The sequence below is a fragment of the Pongo pygmaeus genome, chromosome 15 (genome assembly GCF_028885625.2).
Source record: "Pongo pygmaeus isolate AG05252 chromosome 15, NHGRI_mPonPyg2-v2.0_pri, whole genome shotgun sequence".
NCBI classification, from domain to species: Eukaryota; Metazoa; Chordata; class Mammalia; order Primates; family Hominidae; genus Pongo; species Pongo pygmaeus.
The window spans coordinates 67,613,592-67,637,600 of record NC_072388.2 but is presented as its reverse complement, the minus strand read 5'-3'; the positions used below and the strand labels follow the sequence as shown (position 1 = coordinate 67,637,600).

Sequence of the window (24,009 nt, the reverse complement as noted above, 5' to 3'; positions counted from 1 at the left end):
GACATTTTGGTTATTTCCAGTTTTAAAAAATGTGATAAACATGATTACAAATGAATATCTTTGCTCATGTATCTTTGAGCCCTTGTGTGAATGGATCTCTGTAGGATACATTTCTAGGCATGAAATAACCTAAGGTGATATTTATATATTTAAAATGTTGATAGATTTTATAAGTTGCTCTAAAAAAGAAAGCTATCAATCTACACTCCCTCCAAAAGTTTATGACAATTCCTATTTCCTCACATCCTTGCCAAGAATGAGCACTATGCCATTGTGCCCTGAATTTGTTAAGATGTTGAGGCTGAATATTATTTTGAGAGTGTTCTTTCAATATGTTTCCAGAGATACTTAAAATCATGATCATAAGGCCTTTTGGAAAATAGCATTTGGATCCAAGATCACAGGAAATTGTCAACAGATTTTCCAAGGAACCCACCGAGTTCTGGGAGCACATTCAAGGATTTTCTACCTGAACCCAGACGTTGCACCAACTCATAGAGAAGCTACACATCTGTCTTTCTTTTCATGTGAGGGGGAAAAATAAACAAAGACAGGTTTGAACATGTAATCACACCCGGTGCCCTTGAAACAGTTATCTAGTTATCTAGTTATCTATCTATCTATCTATCTATCTATCTATCTATCTATCTATCTATCTAGTTATCTCCTGGGCCTCATCAGTTTTTCTGATTCTCTGAATGCCCTGTAAATAGTGCTTATATGGGGTGCCTGTATGAAATGTTTAGAGAAAATCAACTCCTTATCCGGTGGCGGGAATGAGGGAGACTGTGGAAGTAGCTGGCCTTGCCTAAGCTCGCTTACCCCTCAATCTCATGGAACACAGCAGACGCTGGCTGCTGCTAGTCCAGTGGGCAGACCAAGGGCCTCATTAGGGCAGCAGCAAAGCAGAGGTTCCAGAGCAATGAGAAAATGCACCTTTGATAAAATTATCCAGAATTTTGTGTTCAGAAATATCCAGAAGGAGCCATTTTAGCTTCAGCATACATGTAAGTTTTGCATTTTATGAGTCTGTTATATTTTTCTCTTGAATCACATTGCAGACAATGCCATATCTTTAGAGCTGAGGACTTCTAAAGATTTGCCAGCATCCCCTCCCGCCTCCTCCACCCACACTCATGACAGGTTAAGTGTTCTCTGAGGCGCTGGAATTTTCCAGTCCTTCATGGAGGCCCTGTCTGCTGGGATTCTAGAGATGGGGCTTCGTTTCCGTGTTCAGAAGACCTGCATTACAGGGTGGGGGTGGAGATTTCATCAGAAAGCAAGTGAAGGCGCCGGCAGTGTTGGTGCTCATCAAGATTAATTTCCTACTCACTGCAAGCTCGTCCCATCTGAATCATAGGATTAGCAGAGCAGGACTCTAAAGACTTTAAGAAGTGCTTTGTTGCTTTATATACAAAGTTCTAGAGAAAGAAGAAGAGAGAGGTATGAAATTGGAATTTCATCATCTTCTTCTTGGGCTGTAGCACGAATCTGTGCCTGCAGTAAATGTAAATATGTATAACTATACATACATATATATAACTAGTTTTTCCTTGAGTTGAGTTGAAGTGAACTGAATCATGCTTGTATTCATCCTATCCAAGGTCAAACGTGTAATTCATGACAGGACAAAAGGTAAAAGCTTCACTCCTTTCTAGAGATTCTTAATATCTGCCATTTTCATTACCTGTGGAAGAATTCCAGTCCATGTTAGAGGTAGGGAAGTAAACATTTGCATTTCTACAATATACTAAGCACAGTGCCTCATTTTGCCTTCCCAACAGCACTAGGAATATTATTTTGCAACTCAAGAATCAGAGAGTTATAACCATGTCTTCCTGAGGTTACAGGTGACAAGCGGTAGGGTCACGATTCAGACCCAGGCTGGCCCGATGGCACACCTTGCTCTGGTCCCACTCGCCGCCTCCATGGCATAAGCTTCCTGGAGTCGGTCATTTCAGAAAGGAATGCCCGCTCATTATTGAGTTCCAGATCTGAGTATAAACAGTAACCCCTGGTCCTGCCCCTTGAAGGCTAGCTTGGGGCTCTGCTCAGCCACCAAGTGTCAGGTGTCTCAGGAACGCCAGTCATTCCTGTGGGATAAAGTCATGTCATCCAGGGCACAGGAGCAGGCATGGAGGGACAGAGGGACAAAGCGGCCTCTGCTGTGGTCATGGGTGACGTGTTTCTCTGCCACCTCCATGGCCCAGGCTGTGTCCTTCCCAAGACCCTTCTGCAGCTTCTTCCTTGGGAGAGGCCCATGCCCTTTGTTAAGTCCCCAGTATGCAGCAGTCGCTGCAAAGCCCATCCATTCAGGTATTTGGTCATTCATTCGTCCAGTGACTATTCATGGAGGTGCTACCCTGACCCCATCACCCTGGGTGCAGGGGACAGAGCAGGAATGACGAGAGACCTCGTCCTTGTTCTGCAGGAACGTATGCACAGTGGAGAGAGAAAGTCAGCAGTCACAGAGGTAATAATGCACTGACCACAGTCTTCTCAGCGTAACCATGGAGGAGGTGCTGCAGATATCTAGAAGAAACATGCACACCGAGGTCTACAGGGGGAGCTGAAGTTGGCTAGGGAAAGAAGTGTGGAAGAGCACTTATTTAATAAACCCAGCAGCCACTGTTTTAATGCTTTACAAATACTAACTCACTTAATCCTCCTAATAACTCTATGACGGGGTACTACTAGAAACCCCATTTTACATTTGAGGGGTGAAATGACCCGTCCACAATCACCCTGCTAGGCACAGTCTTAGCCAGGATCCAAACACATCAGCCTATGGACAGTATTTAAAGCAGAGAGGGGAAGGGATCACCCCTGCATGAGTGCAGACAGAGAAAAGAAGAGGCCCTAGGCTGCAGCCTGGGCGAGCTCCTGCGCTAAGGGGGACGGAGTCCAGGAGATTGAAAACAGGCATTAGAGGGGTAGAGAGTCAACAGAAGAAAGTATTTCTAGAAGGAGGGAGCAAGCACCTGGCCAAATGCTTCGGACTGATGGGGGAGGACGAGGACTGACTGAGGATTGACTGGTGGTATCATTGTGACGCTTGACGAGAGCCATTTTAGCGGGGTCATGGAGTGCAAAGCCCAATTTTCAAGGGTTCAAGAAAAGATAGGAGGAGAGGAGGTAGTGACTGTGATAATAATTCTTTTGAGGAATTTGACTCTAAAAGAAAGAAGCTAAGTAGGGTGATAGCCAAGGGCGATCTAGTTCCAAGGGATTTCTTTTTTAAGAGGGAGGTAGTAAAACATGTTTGTGCACTGGGAGGAATGCCTCAGCAGAGGAGAAGCCAATCAGGCAGAGACAGCACCCAGCACAGAGTGAGGGCCTTGGGCTACACCAGGGGCTGGAATCCAAGGTTGAGTGAGGGTGGCCTTAGACAGGTGCGTGGCCACAGGCACATGGCAGATGGGCTGACAGCAGATGGGCATAGTTATATGCAGCCACCTGGACACGGGCACGGTTGTATACAGGCTTTCAGTGTCAGGTCCCTGACCAGCATCTCCTCCAGAGCGTGCTAGTTTGATTTTCCCCTTGTCCTCTCTGAGATCTTAGCAGAGCCACAAAGAGAGGGAGGCGACCTTCTTCTCTGGACGCTGCAAGGGCTGGAGGGCATTCCTGGGCATTCTGTCCCTCCGGGTGTCACCAGCCTTTGCCGATTGGTGCAGGCTGAGAGGAGGGGCACTGGTGGTGGGGTTCAGCCTTGGCTTTGTTCCTGGTGAAGCTGTGAGCTGAGTGTGAGGAGAGAGCTGCATCCACTGAGGGTCGTTTTCTCAAAGGCTTGTTTGGCACTTGCTCTTCAGGAGCCCTGGGGATTTAAGAAAGCATTCCTGCTGTCATGTGACAGACATAGTATCCACCCACAAAATGGCTATGAACCCCATTCCAGCAAGTTTATGTAAACTTACCTCACGGAATTTCTTTCTCCTTTTTTTTTTTGAGATGGAGTCTCGCACTGTCGCCTGGGCTGGAGTGCAGTGGCATGATCTTGGCTTACTGCAACCTCTGCCTCCCGGGTTCAAGTGATTCTCCTGCCTCAGCCTCTTGAGTTGCTGGGATTACAGGCACCTGCCACCACGACTGGCTAATTTTTTGTATTTTTAGTAGAGATGGGGTTTCGCTATGTTGGCCAGGCTGGTCTTGAACACCTGACCTCGTGATCCACCCGCCTTGGCCTCCCAAAGTGCTGGGATTACAGACGTGAGCCACCATGCCGGGCCTTCTTTTTCTTTTTTAGAGACAGGTTCTTGCCCTGTGGCCCAGGCCGGAGTGCAGTGGCGTGATCATATCTCACTGCAGTCTCGAAGTACTGGACTCAAGCAATCCTCCTGCCTCAGCCTCCTGCGTAGCTGGGACCACCACCACACCCAGATCATTTAAAATATTTTTTGTAGAGATGGGGGTCTTGTGGTATCGCCCAGGCTCCTTACAGAATTTCTGATGCACAAAACTGGCCAGTTAGGGCCTTGGGGGTGATTTATACTTTTTCAAGGTTTGAATCTAAGAAATGCACAGCCCGAAGTTGGCACCTATTCCACCCTGGTTCTCCAAGGTGCACCTCTTCAGCCTAGCTGTGTTTCACAGATAAACACACAAACAAAAAGAGGGGAGGAATGAAACTGGGAGAGCTCTGAATGCAAAATCAGGGATTTCCCATTGGGGAAAAATTCCTCTGGTTAAAAAAAAGGATTTGGGTAAATGAGGCAGACACACCAGAGGTACAAGACAGCTAGCATCCCACAGGCCTGGTTTCTCAAGTGTAAAAACATAATACTTAGGTATGTATCCCCTACTCTCCCCACCAAAGAGAAATTCTGTCTGTCAATTTCTCTTTTCCCCCAGTGTATTGTAGGCTGTATTGTAAATTGTTTTCCTACAAAGTAATAAAATGTAAATGTGAGTTTTAGACATGCTAATGTTTCGGGTTGTCCAAGCGTGAATTCCCAAACAGTTATGGGTTGAGGACCTGCAAGGAAGCTGTGAGAACCAAGGGGGTGATAAGAAGGGAAGACAAAAGTTCCCCATTGTCGTAGCTGGAGAAGGCTGGGATTTAGGAAACATGAGATCTGATGTGAGCTGGAGGCCTTCAGGGGACACCAGAGGCAGGTAGGCCTAACAAGGGCTGAAAGCAGCAAGCATCAGGAACATTTCTCCACCACAGAGTAGAAGAGGAGGAAGGGTTTTGCTGGCAGGGGCTCAGCTCCTCACCTCTGGAAGGCTGAGCAGACCCTTACTGCAGACCCTTGCAGAAAGAGGGCTGCACCGGGCAACAGCGAAAGGCCATGGTGCCCCATGGAACACTGTCGAACAGCTACCCCAGCAGGACGCTGAGAGGCCTTCCAGGAGCTCATTTTTTTCAAACCCTTTTTCCAATTTATCATGGTAATCAGAGGTAGGATTCACATCAGATGAGTCAGGTGAGGATTCGCAAACAGAAATCTGTTAAAATCAAATTGATTTCGTGAAACAGGGGGGTACCTGAAGCTCTGAGGGATTCATCTCAAAAGGCTTCACAAAACAACATGACTTTGGGTTTCATATGTTTGGATAAAAAATCCAGCTTTTGTTGCCCTTTCAAGGAAGGCTGGGTCTGGCAGGGATTCCAGGGCAGCTGGGGAGATGTGTGACAAAGGGTCAAATGAAAGGTGAGGGATATGTGAGGATGCTGGGGAACCCGCTTAGGGGACTAGACAGTAATGAAGATCGATGACGTGGGAGACAGGGTAAAACCTGAGATTAGCAAGGAAGAGCTCAATAATAGCCAAGAGCTTCTGCAAGCTTCGGGAGGGTGATTTGGTTCAAAGAAACCTTAAGAGGTAGAAAGGCATGAGCGAGGGGAGTCTGAGAAGGGCTCTTTCTCAGCCTGCAGGCACAGGAAGAAGTTTTAGAAGTGTGGTGGGAGAGACAACTGTGAAATGGGAAACATGCTGGGAAGGAAGCCTCAGATTGGTGGACAGCCCCAAGAAAGATACGGAGGAGTTACCAGGTAAGGTGAATTAAATGGGGAAGACGGTGCTGAAATTAACCTGGCAGCAAAGCAGGGGAGAAGCCCAAGGGGTGCATCTGTAGCTGTTGCTGGTCCCTGAGGGCCTACTGTGTGCTGCCACACTGGACTTCCCTGTATCCCCAGAACCTAGTGTGGTGCCTGCGTATAGTTGACACTCATTGATTATTTGTTGAATGAATGGATGGGTGAAGAAATAACAAGTAAAGTGTCGTTGAGGCTGCTGTGAAAAATAGTGTTGCAGTTCCTCAAACAATTAAACATGGAATTACTAGATGATCTCCTAGGTACGTACCCAAAATAATTGACACAGGGACTTGAACTGGTATTTGTACAGCCATGTTCCTAGCAGCACTATTCACAATAGGCAAAAGGTGGAAGAAACTCAAGTTTCCACCTGTGGATGAATGGATAAGCAAATTAAATGTTTCGCTCTTAAAAGGGAAGAACATTGATACATGCTACAACATGGATGAACCTTGAAAACATTATGTTAAAGTGAAATAAGCCAGTCACAAAAGAACAAATATTGTATGATTCCACTTATATGAGGTACCTAGAGCAGAAAAATTCATAGACGCAGAAAGTAGATTAGACGTAACTGGGGGAAGGAGGTAGGAAGGAACAGGGAATTGTTGGTTAATGGATATAGAACTTCAGTTGGGGAAGATGGAAAAGTTCTGAAAATAGAAAGTGGTGATGGTTGCACACAGTGTGAATGTCCTTAATGCCTTTGAACTGTGCACTTAAAATGGGTAAATGATACTTTTCTTGGAAGGTGGGGGGTGAAGTCTCACTCTGTCACCCAGGCTGGAGTGCAGTGGCGCGGTCTCGGCTTACTGTAAACTCCGCCTCCTGGGCTCAAGCAATTCTCCTGCCTCAGCCTCCCAGGTAGCTGGGATTACAGGCGCCCACCACTATGCCTGGCTAATTTTTGTATTTTTAGTAGAGATGGAGTTTCACCATGTTGGCCAGGCTGGTCTCGAACTCATGACCTCATGATCTGCCCGCCTCGGCCTCCCAAAGTGCTGGGATTACAAGTGTGAGCCTCCATTCCTGGCCACATTTTATGTTATATATATTTATCACAAAAAAGAGGCAAAATTATAACGCTCAAATATAGCAAAAAAAAAATTGACCATGCAGACCATGCTAAAATCTTTCTTAAGACCTACATAAACTTTCATTCATGTAATCCTCACAACGACCCTATGACTCAAGTTTTATCATTTTCCCATTGAGCACCAGGCCCTGGGCAAGGTGTATTACACAGATGGCTTCTTATGGGGAAAACCCCGCACACTGGGTTACTATGTTCATCTTATGGATGTGAAGTGGAGCCTTCTAGACAGACAGAAACATACAAGCCAGTGAGGTGCCTGAATAGGCTAAAACTCAGGCTTGGCTGAACCCAGAAGCTACATGGTTTCTGTACACTGCGCTACCTCTTCCAACACCAAGTGAGCCAAGATTAGAACAGAGGCATAGAGAGGTCAGCAGTGTTCTTGTAGGATGCATGTATTAAGCACTGACTGTGTACTCAGCTCTTTACTTGTCACTAAGAAGGTCAGAGAAGTAGAAAATGCTATTCTTGCCCTCATAGGATTATCTAAGGTACATGGGGCTCTGCAGCAGATATCGGTATAAAACTATCTTCGGTTGCATCACCTTGGCTCCAGGGCTGTAGGATCCAAAGGGAGAGAGTTAGGGTGGAAGAGAGTCTGGAAGACCTCTGGAGTCAGGACTTCCTAGGAAGGAGTCATTGAGTCCATTCTATGTTCTAGGTGACAGAAAAATCTAGTTGTGTAAATAGGAATAATACTAACACAAACTCACAATTCCCTATCTGCAAGCCTGAAACCCAAGATCCCAGGGACGAAAAGGGTTTTTGTGTGTGTGTGTGTGTTTTTTTCTTGCTGTTGTTGTTGTTTGTTTCTTGTTTTTGTCAATTTGGTGTCAAATCTCATTTAGCAGCAAAATCTGATCTGAAGTGGAGAGGCTACTTGCAGTCTGAAGTCCCTCCAAGTGAAAGTTGAGATGGTCACTGCAGCATCATGAATGTGTCGGATTGTGAGGCCCTGACTTGGCACCCACTGGGGGACATATACTAAAGACAGGCTATGCACCATATTACCTCCTAAAAGAAGAAAAAATAACTGGCTTCTGGCCCCAGGGATTTTGGATGAAGGATTGTTAACTTATATTCATCCTATGATAGACTATGTGAAGCAGGCATTTTGCCAAGTGCTTTACTCCCATTACCTCATTTAGTCCTTACAATAACCTTATGAGGTAAGTCTTATTATTATCATTCTCATTTTACAGGTGAGGAAACTGAGACCAGAGAAGGAAAATAACTTGCCGAACGAGGGCTACAAACTTGCAAGTGATGGGGCCTGGTTGAACTTAAGGTCTTTCTGTTCGGCAATAGCATCTCAGTGACATCCTTGATTGGAATAGTTTTAGAATCAAGGTAAAGATGGAAGTCAGACCATGGAGGCCCCAGGAGGAAGGAGCTAGAGGGGAAATGGGACCTGAGGGGTGGGTTCCCCATCTGGGTGTTGACAGGGAGGGGAGGGCAGGTGTAGGTGAGAGGTGACATCCCAGATCAGGTGGGCCTGGCTGGGCAGCCAGGGTTGGGGCTACAGAGGGGTTGGGCCTCTCAGGAGAGCTGGGGCTCCCTGTGGTAGAGGCTGCAATTTGGATATCACAGAGCCCTGGAGAGCCTGAGTCCCCAACCCTGGCCTTTAACTTGTCACCTTCTCCCAGACATAAATGGCCACCCTCAGGCCTACAGCCATTCCCCTTTTTGTTGAAAGAGGAAGCAGTCACAGAAGGCACCCTTCACCCACTCTCTGTGGTCTCAAGAAGAGGAACCTGGATCTGATTTGGATTTTTTGAAGAAATCTTGCTTTGATGTGGTCTCATCCAACTTCTTCATTTGCTGGTCTGAGTGGGATGGTGGGTGCTGTACCTCTGTGGGGACCGACCAAGGGGATTCTCTCAGCCAGGGATCCCCCCGAGGGTGGAGTTTCCCAGTCCCTGGTACCTGTGACTCCTCGGGTACCTCCAATGATCTCCAGGCTATTGGAACCTTCTCTAGACAAAATTTAAATATTGAAATAAATATTCTATGAAAATAAACCTGTGGGAAAAAATAAGCCTATGCCAATCAGTTTTTTTTTTTTTTTTTTTTTTTGGAAAGGGGAGGATAAAAGAGAGTAATAACCTTTTAAAAAGATGTCAGTATTGTAAAAGCATAGGCAATCAGGCAGTGTGTGGGGGAAGCCCTGGATTTTAGTTTTTGACTCCCTTATTCCCTCACTATATGACCCTGGTCATGAATAGATTTTGTAAATTATAAAGCATGACAGCAAGAGGGTCAGTGCTGCATGATCATCACCCTAGAGCAGAAAATCCTACCATGTTACCTGCTTTGATCTGCTTTCCTGAATGAGCGGGGATCTGACATACATTATCAGGGCTACTCATATCCATACTTCCCCTGTCTAGGCCTCAATTTCCATAGTAGTCAGGCTAAGCCAGGCCATGCTGCAGTGACAAATAAGACCCCAGTTTTCAGTGGCTTCACACAGTGAAGCTTTGTATTTCCTGCTCTGATGAGGATGGACAGATCCTCTTCCATCTTGTAGGTATGCCATCTAGGGTACATGGACTGTCTGGTCACAGTGGCAGGGGATAAGAGGGATGGAGGAGGCACATACTGTCTTCAGTGTTTGGGCCTGAAAGTGACATGTGTCATTGGCTAGAATTAATCACCTAACTGCAAGGAAGGCTGGGAAATTCAGGGAAGCACATGGATATTCAGTGGGCACAAATGGACTCTGCAACAGTTTCCACATCTCTCGAATGCGAGGGTTGGACTAGATGACCTTGGAACAGGCACCCCCACCCCCCTGCTCTGGCCTTCTAAGATTGTCTGAGCCAGAGACCCAGAAGTTGATGACTCACAGCAGTGATAGTGCCCTGGGTTACTGCACACTGCTTCTACAGGAAAAGCTGCACCCCTCACCCCAAATATCAATTTTACTTTCTTCATTCTTTCCCAGACCATCTCTGAGCTATTTCTGTACTGCCCTTCATCAACTCCCAACTCCCAGATACTTCCAAGGTAAAATGGCCTCCAGCGACCCTAGATCAGTGTAAATGTTTGCTCTCTGAAAGAGATGGGGCTTGCCTTGAAGGGGACACTAATGAAGAGCTGAAAGCTGGTAGGCTGGGACCACCTGGAACCACTTGGCCCTGGAATCCCACCTCCCTTCTACCATCTCTAGAGGAACTCAGGAATAATTCTAATGTCTACCTCCATTTGCTTTCTCCTGTTTCCCTCTTGATGTGTATACTTCCTACTTCTTTCCCAGCTTGGTGAGATCCACATTCATCACTGGAAATATTTCTGTCCAGGCGATTAAAGATGCACATTTGAGGCCAGGCGCTGTGGCTCATGCCTGTAATCCCAGCACTTTGGGAGGCTGAGGTGGGCGAATCACCTGAGGTCAGGAGTTCGAGACCAGCCTGACTAGCATAGAGAAACCTCTTCTCTACTAAAAATAACAAAATTAGCTGGGCGTGGTGGTGCATGACTGTAATCCCAGCTACTCGGGAGGCTGAGGCAGGAGAATCACTTGAACATGGGAGGCAGAGGTTGCTGTGAGCCAAGATCGCGCCATTGCACTCCAGCCTGGGCAACAAGAGCGAAACTCAGAAAAAAAAAAAAAAAAAAGACACACATTTGAAAGGCAGTGACTGAATTGTTGGATCAGGAATATGCTATAAATATAGTACTTCTTAATATCAGCATGGGCGTTTGACAAGCTCTCATGTGATCGCAGGAGGAGGGATTGAAGGCGCTCAGCTAACCTGTGTGATGGCATCATGTCACGCACTGCTGGTCTGACATCCTGCGTGCTCCAGTTGTGATAATAGGGGTTCTGCCTTTTTCAGGAGACCTAGTATCCACTTTGAGCCTTCATTCTGTTAGACAATCCTTATCATGGTAGCTTGGCCTATACCACAGCCTCTCTACAGGAATGTCAGAGGCCTCTCAGCACTGCTTATTCTTGATGACTTATTGCCATTGAGTAGCCTGTCAGGTGGGGCCTATGCCCTGACTCAAAGGGACTCCCAAGTCATTCTGCACCTGGGTGTAGGCTTCCAGTGCTGCTGTGGCTGTTATAGAATTGTTAGACATTCCTTCCATCCAGCGGTGGGACCTATGCTCCTCCTCTTGAATCAGGACAGTCTTGTGACTGCTTTGATCAGTAGGGTATGGAGAAAGTAATGTTTTTTGACTTCTGAGGCTTGGCCATAAAAGACCCCACAGCTTCTGTCTGGTTCTCCTGGAGCACTCACTCTTGTGACCCAGCTGCCATGTTATGAGAAACCCAAGCCATATGGAGAGGACACATGTCATTCGACACGTGACAGTCCCCACTCAGCTCAGTCTTTGAGTCCTTCCAGTGTAGGTGCCAGACATGGAATGAAGAAGCCTCTAGATAATTCCAGTCCCTAACCGTTCAGTTCATTCCCCCACCCCTGGTGTCTGCTTTTCCCAGCAGAAGTCCTAAACATGGACCAAAGAAGAGGCATCCCAGCTGTGCTCTGTCCAGATTCCTGACTCAGGAATCTGTGAGCAGAAGAAAATGGTTGGCAGTTTTTCATCAGCGTGTTTGAAGTCATTTGTTCCATAGTAATCAATAACTAGAAAACCACCTAATCCTTCTGTCATTAGCATGAAGAGGTCAACCTCCAGGAGAGAAGTCTCTAGTAGTGGGCTGCAGGCTCATTCCTATCCAATCTCTTTAATGACAATTTATAGGGAGCAACAAAAGCACTAAGAAAGACAACAGGATTATTGGGAAAGTGTGGGTGTCATAAATTGAGATAAATAGGCGGGACACTGGGGGATGGATAGGAATCCTGAAAGATCACAACCAGTTCAGAGGAACCTAATCCTTGCACTTAGCCTTTGAAATTCACGTGGAAACATGCTAGGTGAAGTAGGGGTTCTCTGGGGAAAGGAGGGGTTGATCCCCAAGCAAGAGGGCACAGGGTGGGTGAGACGGAGCTTGGAGGCACTGAAGGTAGGGTACAGAGGGACTGGAGGTGCTGAAGCTGGGGCACAGAGGGAGAAGCAGGGTGACTTGAGATGGGCTGGTCAGTGGACAGGATCCTGTCAAACAGGGTCTCAAGGGCCAGGCTACAAAAGCTGGTAAAAGGTGCTGGGACCCTGGGTCCATTTACCCTGCATCCTATCCCTCCAGAGCTCAGGAGCCGAATGGATCTGGCTGTTTAGCACCTTGGTTCATGAATTCTTTTGGAAGATCCTAAAATGAGACAGAACTAGTTAAGCCAAGACAGCTTTGAAACATACAACCCAAGAACACCAGGACTAGAGTGGCTGAGTTTCCCAGAAGTTCATTCTGTTGAGGTTCCAACGGGGCCTTCCCCACCTTCCAGTCTACCTACAGTGCTGGGCATGCAGCATGCCAGGTGGCCCCACAGAAAGACCTTGCACTGGGGGTCCTCCTGCCTGCTTGTGAACAGTGACCCTAGCAGTGCTCATGGTTAATATTGTTGTTTGTCCCCATAACAATACATTCCTGAAAAGGCTGGGGTGGGAAGATCCCAGATGGATGTGACTTCCTGGGGCTACCATGTCCGAGTCTGGTGGGATATGAGCACTATGGACACCTCTTTTTATGCAGGGTCTGGCCTGGGGTGCAGGGTCTGTGAAGCGAGAGGACCCTGCCAGCACCTGGCCTCTGAGTGGCTCAGTGGGAGGAGGGGCGCCCTGGGTGCTGGGGGTGCCTGGTGCAGGCCCCCACTTGGCCTTCTCAGTCCCTCTCAGAGTTTGCCAGAAAGTGACACCACAGTAGACTCAATCCTTCTTCAGGCCTCAATCCTGGGGCTGCAGAAATAGCTAGAGATTGGCTGGGTAAGAAGGTGGTGGCTTATATGGAAAAAGAGGTCCCTTGGCAGCTGCCCCCTGTGTTTGTGGGGCCGTGTCTGCCTCCGTCCCTAATAAGTATGATCTGCATAAGCACTTTCACCTCTTGGAGTCTCAGTTTCCTTGTCTACAAAATGGGAATAGTACCTATTTCAGGAGATGACTGTGAGGATTGGATGAAGGTGATTCTATTAAAAGGGTATGTGGCATAAGCGGTTGCTGAGTGGCCACAGTCGTTTCTCTTCTACCTGTCCTGTGGACTCCAGCACCTGGGTGTTCATGACACGCAGGCGCCCTCCGCTCTGTGCAGGGGAGCTGTGCACAGAGGCTTAAAGAGCCTCCCAGGGTGGCAGTCACAGGTGAGAGAGGGCATCAGGCCCCAGTGGAGGTGGAAGGCTCAGCCTCTGTGTGGTCATCTCCCTCCTAAATTTCAGGGGACAGAAAAGGTCCTCCTGCTCTTTGCTTGGTGTCTCCCAAATCACCTTTCCTTCCTGACGCTGGAAAAACAAATTCACAAGCACAGGTGACAGCTGCAGAGGGGCCCCTCTTTCCATATAAGCCACTGCCTGCTTAGCCAGCCAGTTGCTAGCTATTTCTGCAGCCCCGGATGGAGGCCTGGAGGAGGATGAAGTCTGGCTGTGGGGTTGCCTCTTGACCTTAAACCCATGTTCACAATAACCACAGTCTGCCTTTCAAAAGTTGATTTTCAGGGGAGTCACAGAACAGTAGGTGGAGACCCCTAGGAAGAGGAAGCAGCTGGGGTGGGCTCCAGAGGGGTATGGGTCAGGGACTAACCTCAGAGCTGTGGAGTGGTGGCCTGGCAGAGCCACCCCTGTACCCCTCACCTTCCCTACTCCCCCACTCTTGTTTCCTGCATCATGGACACCATTCCACTGGCTCTCAGGGCCCACCCGGCTGATCACATCCTTGCCACTTGGCTTCCAGGCTGCTCAGGGCTGGAGGAGGGCAGGAACCTTGAGACACTGGGTCCTGGGAGGTTGGGGGTTGGGGCATGGGAAGGGACAGAACCAGGCTGTGACAGAGGATGGAGGGCTTGAGTGACTGAGAGAACAGGTTGGGTGGGGCAGCCCTGAGGATTGTCCCCCTGAGGAGAGGGGTTCTGAGCAACAGCCTCGCTGTCCAGGGCCCAGCAGTGAGGGAGGTGTGGCCTAAAGCTTGGATTCTGGCTGCGGAGGGCTTGTCAGGCTCGCTTGCTGAGGCCCAGGGCCTCTCTGGGAATGAAGGAATGCCTCTTGCTCTGGAACACCGAGGCCTGACAATTTTCTCTCTCAGCAACATTTACTTCTCTGTAAAACAGACTGTTATAAGTTCCTCGGGGAGCTTGTTGGATTTGGTGCCTGAGTTGACAATCTCCTGGGGTGGACAGAAGGGTTTGGTAGAAGAATTAGGTGTGTAGACGGATGGGAGAGCAACATGGAAGTTGGCTGGGAAGAGCCTGACGTATTCAAGTCAGGAATATTAATACCTTAGGGTTCTCTCTCTCTCTCTCTGTCTCTGTCTCTGTCTCTGTCTCTCTCTCTCTCTCTCTCTCTCTCTCTCTGTGTCTCTCTCTCTCTCTGTTGGAGTGGGAGAGATCTCTAGCTCTTAGGATCATTGCCTGTCATGGACTAACCCTATTCCCCACTCTATTTTTGTTAACATAATTACTGTTTCCTTTGTATGATTTTTTTTTTTAACTTCAGCCCAATTCCAGGCCTCCTTGTTTAAAACAAAACAAAACAGTGCTCGCTTTGGCAGTGCATGTACTAAAATTGGAACAGTACAGAGATTAGCATGGCCCCTGAGCAAGGATGACACGCAAATTTGTGAAGCATTCCATATTTTTTAAAATAAAAAAGTAATAAAACAAAACAAAACAAAGCTTTCAAAACTTAACATTTCTGCGGCGTCTTCCCTGAGTCCACGTAAACAGCCATGGCGATGGGTGCTGCCTGATGGTGAAGCTCCCCTGGCCTTGGGTGGCCTTGGCGACCGTTCTGCAGGTGTCCCTGGGACATTCTTTTTTTTTTTTTTTTTTTTTTTTTTTGAGTCGGAGTCTCGCTCTGTTGCCCAGGATGGAGTGCAGTGGTGTGATCTCAGCTCACTGGAACCTCTGCCTCCCAGGTTCAAGTGATTCTCCTGCTTCAGCCTCCAGAGTAGCTGGGACTACAGGCATGCGCCACCACACCTGGCTAATTTTTGTATTTTTAGTAGAGACAGGATTTCACCACGTTGGCCAGGCTGATCTCGAACTCCTGACCTCAAGTGATCTGCCTGCCTTGGCTTCCCAAAGTGCTGGGATTACAGGCGTGAGCCACCATACCTGGCCATCTCTGGGACATCCTTGAGCATCCCATGTCTGTCTGCTGTTGTTTGGGCCTGTCATTCTCTGGTCAGTAGATATGGCAATGTGTCATCCAATAATTGATCCCTTACCAACTTTTTGGTTTTTTTCTGAGATGGAGTTTTGCTCCGTCACCCAGACTGGAGTGCAGTGGTGTGATCACAGCACACTGCAGCCTCAACCTCCCAGGCTCAAGCGATCCTCCTGTCTTAGCCACCTGAGTAGCTGGGACTAGAAGCACACACTACCGAATCTGGGGACAAAACAATTATTTTTGTAAATGCGGGGTCTCACTGTGTTGCCCAGGCTAGCCTTGAACGACTGGGCTTAAGCAGTCCTCTTGTCTCAGGCTCCCGAGGTGTTGGGATTATAGGCATGAGCCACCGAGCCCGGCCCCTTACCAACTTTAAGTTCTTCAGTTATCTCTTGGTCTTTTCCTCTGCAGATAAGTAATCTTAATTCCCGTAATTAATTTTATAACCCAATCAACACAACTTCTTTTGAAATCACTGCATCCATCTCTCCTAATTTTTTAGAGTCTCCATTTTATAACGAGTGGCTAAGCCCTGAGTACCTAGAGACTGATGAGAAGATTGCATGGTTTATCTCTGCCTCTCTGCTTAGATTCCTGTTTAATAATCATTACATCTCTCACGTGTCACTTCTATTTACAGTATACAGAGCACCACCATGTCCCTTATCTCAGGCCATCAGCCCTTCTTAGTGATCTTATTATTTCCACTGATTCAGGTTAAGCTTGGCCTACCTTGGGCTTTATTTAGATCATCTTTATTATACCTGTGGGTAGATTTTGTAAGCAGGCCCTAGCACAGGTTCACTTGTGGGTTTCCTTTTAAAAGGTCAGTGTGAAACAGGAAATGTGACTAAGAAAATCTTCTTCCTCCATGAAGCCTCACTTCATTAACTGGAAGAAAAGCTCCTATCCCATCTCCCCCCAAACTTGCTTATGGCCCAGACACATTTCAAAACAGCACATATTTCCCAAAACACTGACACGTGCATTCTAAGGCTCGTGTGTGCGGTGAGTAGTTCTTTGTCAAGTTCGCTCTGTGAAGGGGCCCTGTCGTCACACCAATCACTGTTCTTCAGAGATCTGAGGATGTGCAGGGGCCTGAGGGACCTGGAAACCTGGTGGCTGAGCAATGAGGAGAGTGGAACCCATGGTTGGAACAGTTGGCCACCCTCATGCGGATAGGGGCAGAGCCAGAACGGGAATCAAGGTCTCCTGACTCCCAGGCCACATTAACCCAAGTAAACCCTATGTCTACCTCCTTAGCTTCCGGAGGTCCCTGCATCTTTCTGCTTGTGGGACACAAGCCAGGTGCAGTTTCAGGGTGGACATGTGGTTTCCAAACAGGATGCTGGGCAAATTAATCTGGGATTCCTGACTGGGGTTCTTTAGGAGGCAGTAGTGGCTACCCTTTAGATCATCTGGTTTGCGACCTTGTTTCAGTTTTCTCATCTATAAAATAGAAAAATAATAGTACTTATGATGAGGTAAAAATAAATGAATACACATAAAACACTTAGAACAGTCTTGCTGTGTGATCACTCTGTAGCATTAGTGATTATTATTCTGGTGGGTTGGTTAGCTTTCCTCCATTCTATTCAGTTCAATGGGGGTTTGGCATCAAACACAGGCTGTGAAAATGGCCACATTGAAGCTCCACCTTAACCCTGGCCAGTCTCCCAACAGCCAGCCATTTGTCTCAAGAAGAGCTGAAAGAAATAATCTGATGGCGCAATGCAAAGTCAACACTGATGGAGCTGGGGGGTGTCTTTTCGGATAAGACATGCAGTGGGGAGCCCACCTCAGAGTTGGCCTGTTTCACAGCTGCGTGCGGTGCCCACTCCTCACAGACTCTGAGTGAGCGGCGCGGTGGGCCCAGAGTCAATTCTGGCTTGGAAATGGATACTGTTACTGAGGGCATGGGTTGAGGCACAGGAGCTTGGGGCTCCAGATGCTTGGAGTAAATGCGAAAAGGGAGTGTGGGATGATGTGAGTGGGAGCTGTGGATGGGTTCAAGGGTGCTGAGTCCTGGCTTGACTCACCCTTCCAGCTTCTGCTGTAACTCTCAGTGCCTTTGTCTGCATGCTGGGAAATCCCTGGGTGCCGGGTTAAACTCCAACCCTAAAAGGCACGTAGACACTTCTCCTGAGCTTTGAGTTGCTTCATTCTGCCCAGCAGCTTCCTGAAAATGTAGTCTTGCCACACCAGAGGAAGGATAGACCCATAGCTGTGGGGGACCCTGTGTCAGCAGGATTTACTACCGGGTGAGCCGGGGCTGCAACAGCACATGTGAGCAACTTAACAGGGCTGATGGTTTTTCAACAAATTTTTAAAAATTAAAAAAAAATTAAAATTTTTGTTGGGACATAGTAGGTGTGTGAATTTATGGGGCATGAAAGATATTTTGATACATGCATACAATGTGTAGTAATTGCATCAGGGTAAATGGGGTCTCCATCACTTAAAGCTTTTATCCTTTGTGTTACAAACAATCCAATTACACCCCTTTCGTTATTTTTAAATGTACAATTCAACCATTATTGACTATAGTCACCTTGTTGTGCTATCAAATATCAGATCTTATTCATTCTTTTCGCTCTTGTCGCCCAGGCTGGAGTGCAGTGGTTCGATCTTGGCTCACTGCAACCTCCGCCTCCTGGGTTCAGGAGATTCTCCTGCCTCAGCCTCCCGAGTAGCTGGGATTACAGGTGTGCACCACCATGTCTGGCTAATTTTTTTGTATTTTTAGTAGAGATGGGGTTTCACCATGTTGGCCAGGCTGGCTCAAACTCCTGACCTCAGGTGATCCGCCTGCCTCGGCCTCCCAAAATGCTGGGATTACAGGCGTAAGCCACTGTGCCTGGCCAAGATCTTATTCATTCTTTCTAACAATTTTTTTTTTGTAGTCATTAACAAGGCTGAAGTTTTAATACAACTTACTTTTATTGCACATGCCATGCATTATGCACCAATCTGTGTTCTTCCAATGTTACCAGGAGCCTCTTGCCTTTGTATCAGTTCATAGTTGTCCTCTTCTCCAACTGCCTGTGTACCTGGGTCAGGGGTCCTCTTTTATCGAGTGGAGCAGATGTGCCCAGGTACAGAGAAATGCTTTGTGCTATTGTCCGCCAGGCAGGAGTATTTTCTTTTCTCAAATATTCTTGGTAAATAGATGAGCAGTCCTTACTTGAACGCACTGGGTGTCATATGCCACAGCCCTAACTTGAATGTGCTGGCTTGCTGCAAGTGGATGATTCCTTAGAAATTTGCTCTGTTCCTAGACGGGATCAAAACGGTCCTTAGATTCTTCATGGGTCCCTATCTGGAGTCCATTTGATCTTAAAATAAAATGGCAGTGGAACAAATTTTTCATTAATTTCTAGCTGATTTGCAATGAAATTAAATTTCTGAGTATAAGGAATATTTTTTACGGAGTAAACTTATAAGTGGGGTTGCTAGGTGTTTCCCATTGATTAGCCTAGTGTTTAAAAGTATAATGTCTTGATTTTCTGGTTTCTTACTTTTTTGAGTTCCCTCACTTTTCTTCCGAAGTTCATTATGCAGGTCTGGAAAACAACAACCACCAGCAGCAGCAGGAGAAAAGCAGGGGTTAGTTTGGGGGGTTGAAATGGGAAAAATAGACATTTCCAGCTCCCAACATCTTATTTCCTGAATATCTTCAGAGCCCGAGAAAGTGGCTCTGAGCTGCCTTTGCAGTCTTGAAGCTGCACTTGCATTCCCACCAGCCCCCGGGCCTCTGGTTGCAGCCTGGGGAGCATCTCTGCACTCCCAGCCTCCTGGGTATGGATTGGGGTGAAGATGTTGTGCAGCGAGGGGTGGGAGGCTCACATCCTAATAGAGCCAAGCCGGCCACACTGCCTGTCTTTCCCAATTAGTTCCCCAAAGGGAACAAAGTCTTATTTCTTCCCTCCCTTAGTTCCCATTTCTTCCCTCCCTTAGTTCCCAGGCACTGGTTGGGGAAAAACAATCCTTGGCAGCTCAGGGGTTAAAAATAAAACACAGCGAGGGGGAAAACAAGCCGGGCAGCTGCAGCGGCTCCTCAGAGCCCACTCCAGGCTAAACAGAGGCCCCAGCAACTCCTTGGAGACTTGAACCCTGGGCGATGGAATTTTCCCTTGCGTGAAGGCTATTGTCCTCTGGAAAGGGCCAGGGCCAGAGGAGGGCCTGGGGAGCACTGATCTCCCGAGCCCACAGCCAGGGAGCTCCTGAGAGCCCAAGGGCTCGGTCCCACCCAGCTGGATTTGGGTGAAAAGGCAACGGGGGGTGCAGCCCACCCCTCCTCCTTTGGGAAAAAGGGAGGGCTTGGGCTTCCAAAGGCCTGGGTACCAGTTGTTGCCCCACTCCTCAGCCCAACCAGCTAGTCACGGATGGAATAAAAGGCTTGGTTCCCTTGGCAACTGAGGGGACTACAGTTTTTCACAGAGTACAAGATGGGCTTGGGGAGGAAGGGAGTGAAAGTGAGGGATGGGGGGTGGTTTGCAGGAGGAGGGAAGAAGGGGGGAGGGGCAGCCTGTTTACCAGTGCTGTTTGAATTTGAGTCTCAAGGGAACCTTTTGTAGGTTCTGGCCTGGGAAATGCAGGATACCCTGAGTGTGGGGGATGCTCTTAACTGCTTCTCAGTTTTGAGTCACCATTGGAAGTCTCTGGTCCATGGTGGAAATGTAATGGTTGTAGACCTCATGCTAACCTCATGGACAGCTCAGGAGAGTTAAGCAGAGTCTACCTTTATAGGTGACTAGACCTCGCCCTGTTTTATAACTGGGGACCCCTGGAAGTGTTGATAGATGCTTGAGCCCATAGAGAGCTATTTGTGAAGCAGAGATTAGAATAGCAGGCGCCTGTCTCCTGGGTCTGATCTCGATGGACTAGACGAGGCTATTTTTAATATCAAGCAGGAGAGTTGCTGAAATACAGACAAAGTGCAGAACCTGGGCTGGTTTTGTCTCAAGCACAAGACTTTGTGAGAGGAGCTTAAAAATCTATCCATGTACTGAACAGATACATTTAGCCTCAGTGAAAACAGGTGATAAGGGACTGGAGACTTTGTCCCAAAACTTTGGGATGAGAGGTCCCCACATGTTGTCACTAGCACGGAAGTGTACGGGAGACTTGGTATAACCCTCTCTGAGGCTTTAGATGGTCGGGGCTGCCCACCTGGCATTGATAGAAGCACCTTTTATTGCTGCCATTAAAAGTGTGGCATCTGCCAAATGAAAAGAAAGGAAGCAGAGTGAATATGTTGATATGGTGGCTTAAGAAGAGAGAATAGTGTAAACCGACACACTATTCAAGAGTCTTAAAATGATTTTTTTAAAAAATGGAAAACAGAACCCCAAACCCCTATCTGGTATAGCAGGGAGTTCTCGGAAAGGATGAGAATGGGGTTCATGGCTGCTTTGGTGGAAGGGCTTGCTTGGTTCTTCTGCTTTTGCCGGGGGACCTGGGAGTGGGAAGGGGGTGTTGGGGGAGAGGTCACTGTGTTTTCCTGAGAGGGTGGCGAGGGTCATCACCGTGAAGTACTTCCTCATGCACACTGCGGTCAGTTCCTTCAAAGCCTGGCTCCGATGGGTGGGTCTCATCTGAAAGACACAATTTGAGGAAACCTAGAGGGCGGCTCCTAAGATGAGGAAACACCTGGATGGTAGGTCTCTGATAAGGAAACAATCCTGAGATACCACTGCAGCTGCTTTGCATGCATGACCTATGGCCAATCAGATGACCATCTGCTTTAATCATCATAACCAAATAGTAATAATAAAAAGATCAAGGAATCACTTATCACCTAATTAATTTACTTACTGACTGGTGGGTTGGCAGAGAAACAAGTCTGGGCAATGCAGAATAACAAGCTACTTAGAAAATATGCAGAAAGGCCGGGCGCAGTGGCTCACGCCTGTAATCCCAGCACTTTGGGAGGCTGAGCCGGGCGGATCACAAGGTCAGGAGTTCGAGATCAGCCTGACCAACATGGTGAAACCCTGTCTTTACTAAAAATACAAAAAAAAAAAAAAAAAAAAAAATTAACCAGGTGTGGCGGTGCACGCCTGTAATCCCAGCTACTCAGGAGGCTGAGGCAGGAGAATCACTTGAACCTGGGAGGCGGAGGTTGCAGTGAGCTGAGATTGTGCCACTGCACTGCAGCATAGGTGACAGAGTAAGACTCCATCTCAAAAAAAAAAAGAAAAAAGAAAAAAAGAAAATACGCAGATAATGGCAACCCAGGGAAGAGAAACTCACGTGAGCTCACCTCTGTGCTCTCGAGTGCATATAAATTCATGTAAGTTTCAAGACAATTCAGTGAGGTTGGTGTGATTATTATTCTCATTCTGTAGATGAAAAAACCGACTTGAGCAAGACCACGAGTTTGGAGGTGGTGAGCACTGGGTTTTGAACGCTATCAGATTATCCTCAATCTATGCAGCAGCCTATAGTGAGAGAAGCATTTTCAGATCTGAAATTTCACTTGATTCTCAAAACCACTTATGGCAGGAGGTGATTCCCATTTACAGCCACAGAAGCTGAAGGTCATGGAGTTTAAGTGACATGTTCCAATTACAAGACTCTATGTGGCAAAGCTATGACTGCTCTGGGGCTTTTCACACGATGGCCTGTTTCCTGATCTCAAATTCCATTCTCAAATATCTGGAAACGTTTTTTTGATTTGTTTGTCTGTTTGTTTGTTTGTTGAGATAGGGTCTCACTCTGTTGCCCAGGCTGCCATCCATTTCCGCAATCACAGCTCACTGTAGCCTCTCAACCTCCCAGGATCCCAGGCTTCAGCAATCTCTAGCCTCAGCCTCCACAGGCTAGCTAGGACCACAGATATGCCTTTTAAAATTTTTGGTATAGACAGGGTCTTGCTACATTACCCAGGCTGGTCTTGACCTCATTCAGGAAGACTTTGATGTCTGCTGTTCACTCATACATATATTTATTCAGCCATTCAACTAATATTTGCCAAGCACCTGTCATGAACAAGGCATCAAGGAGAATGGAAAACACACTAGATTTTTAAGAAGTCCCTGTGAATAAAAAGAATCTTATAATCTCACCGTCTGTGTCTGCCCTCACAACTATCAGTGGAAATTTTCCAAAATCAATGTGCTAACCTATGTGTTTTATTTCGTAAGCTGACACACTTACAATTGAGGAACTAAAATGTAAGAACTATTGAATCACAAACATTCTCTGAACACCTTACACCTTAAAATGGAGGTAGTAATTCAATAAGGTTTGGATGGACTCACGGTGACACCTCAGTGGGACACTTCCAATTCCTGGAGACAGAGGAAAGAGAGTTTTGGCCAAGGCTCCCTTTGGCTGTCCACATTTGCTCAGACGCTTAGCCTAGCTAGCATTCCTGTCTCCCCCCACTGTCCCTGCAGAATCTATTGTGAAGGGGCCCCTCCCATGGTCAAGCTTCCTCCCCATATCAGATTTTATGGCCCGGCTACTTCCTGGACAGGGCCAAACACTTAACAGATGCCTAGACTTGTATGGGTCAACATCAGTGCCTATGCTGGTTGTATTTCCTACACACCCATCTGTACAGAATCACACATTAAACATGATTTCTCACACAGAAATTCCATGGGGAAAACCTCACCCCCAAAGAGACAGAAGTTGCCAGAATATGTACAGGGAGGCAAAAAGCACTTAAAGACAAGTGAGCGTGGTCATTTGCCCTGGAAGAGCATGCAGTGTTGGGAGAGCTGATGAACAAAATTTCCATCCCTCTCCATTCATCATTCATCAGTAAGTCATGCAGGTCAAGGTGTAGGGGGAAGGGGAAGAGGGCAGAGAGAGGAGAAAAGGGAAACTAAGAAGTTTTTTTTTTTTTCTTAGAGATGGGCTCTCACTATATTGCCCAGGCTGGCCTCAAATTCCTGAGCTCAAGTGATCCTCCCACTTCAGCCTCCCAAATAGCTGGGAGTACAATTGTGAGCTACCACACCCAGAGAGCTATGGAGTTCCCATTATAAGGAAAATGAAGATGACAAAGGAATGCTGGGTCAGGCTTTTGAAGGGAATAGATCAACTCAGGCTGAAGTGCAGTGGCACAATCACACTTTAAATGAGTACGTTTTTAAATTTGTGAATTATATCTCAATAAAGATATTTTAAAAAATAGATACCCCAAACTTCACACATTTAAAAAATACAGGATATAATATACAAAGAATAGATAGGACATACTTAAACTAAAAAAAAATTACTTATTATTCATCTGAAATGAAAAGTTAACCGGATGTCCTATATTTTATCTGGCATTCTTACATCCCCAGCCCTCAACACCCAAAGCTCTTTGAATTTGTTTTTATTTTCTGTCCATATGAAGTACCTCTTGGGGCAAAGAGCTTCAAGGTTTATTATCCTCTTTGTGAAGCAGTGTCATGCTTTGTCTTCACTTCTTCTAAGTGTCCCCTTCCCACATATTTCAGAAAACGATATATTTCTGCTGGGTTGTTTTCTCATTAATGCTATGGAGGTCCATGCTCAGCATTGGGCTTCCCAAACAGAAATATGCTGGACACATCAGACAATTTTTTCTTGGCCAACTCACCCCTCCATCCCTTCTTTATGGCTGCCTTTTTTCAGGTCTCTTGTTAGGAACTCATGACTGAATAACA

At 47.0% G+C, this 24,009-nt stretch overlaps 1 non-coding gene across 1 annotated transcript; it reads left to right on the top strand.

The window, feature by feature from the left end:
• The first annotated feature begins 14,725 nt into the window (after positions 1-14,725).
• LOC129013508 (U6 spliceosomal RNA) lies at positions 14,726-14,829 on the top strand. Its single transcript, XR_008493967.1, has one exon. It is a non-coding gene; the product is annotated as a U6 spliceosomal RNA (small nuclear RNA).
• The last annotated feature ends 9,180 nt before the right edge of the window (positions 14,830-24,009 follow it).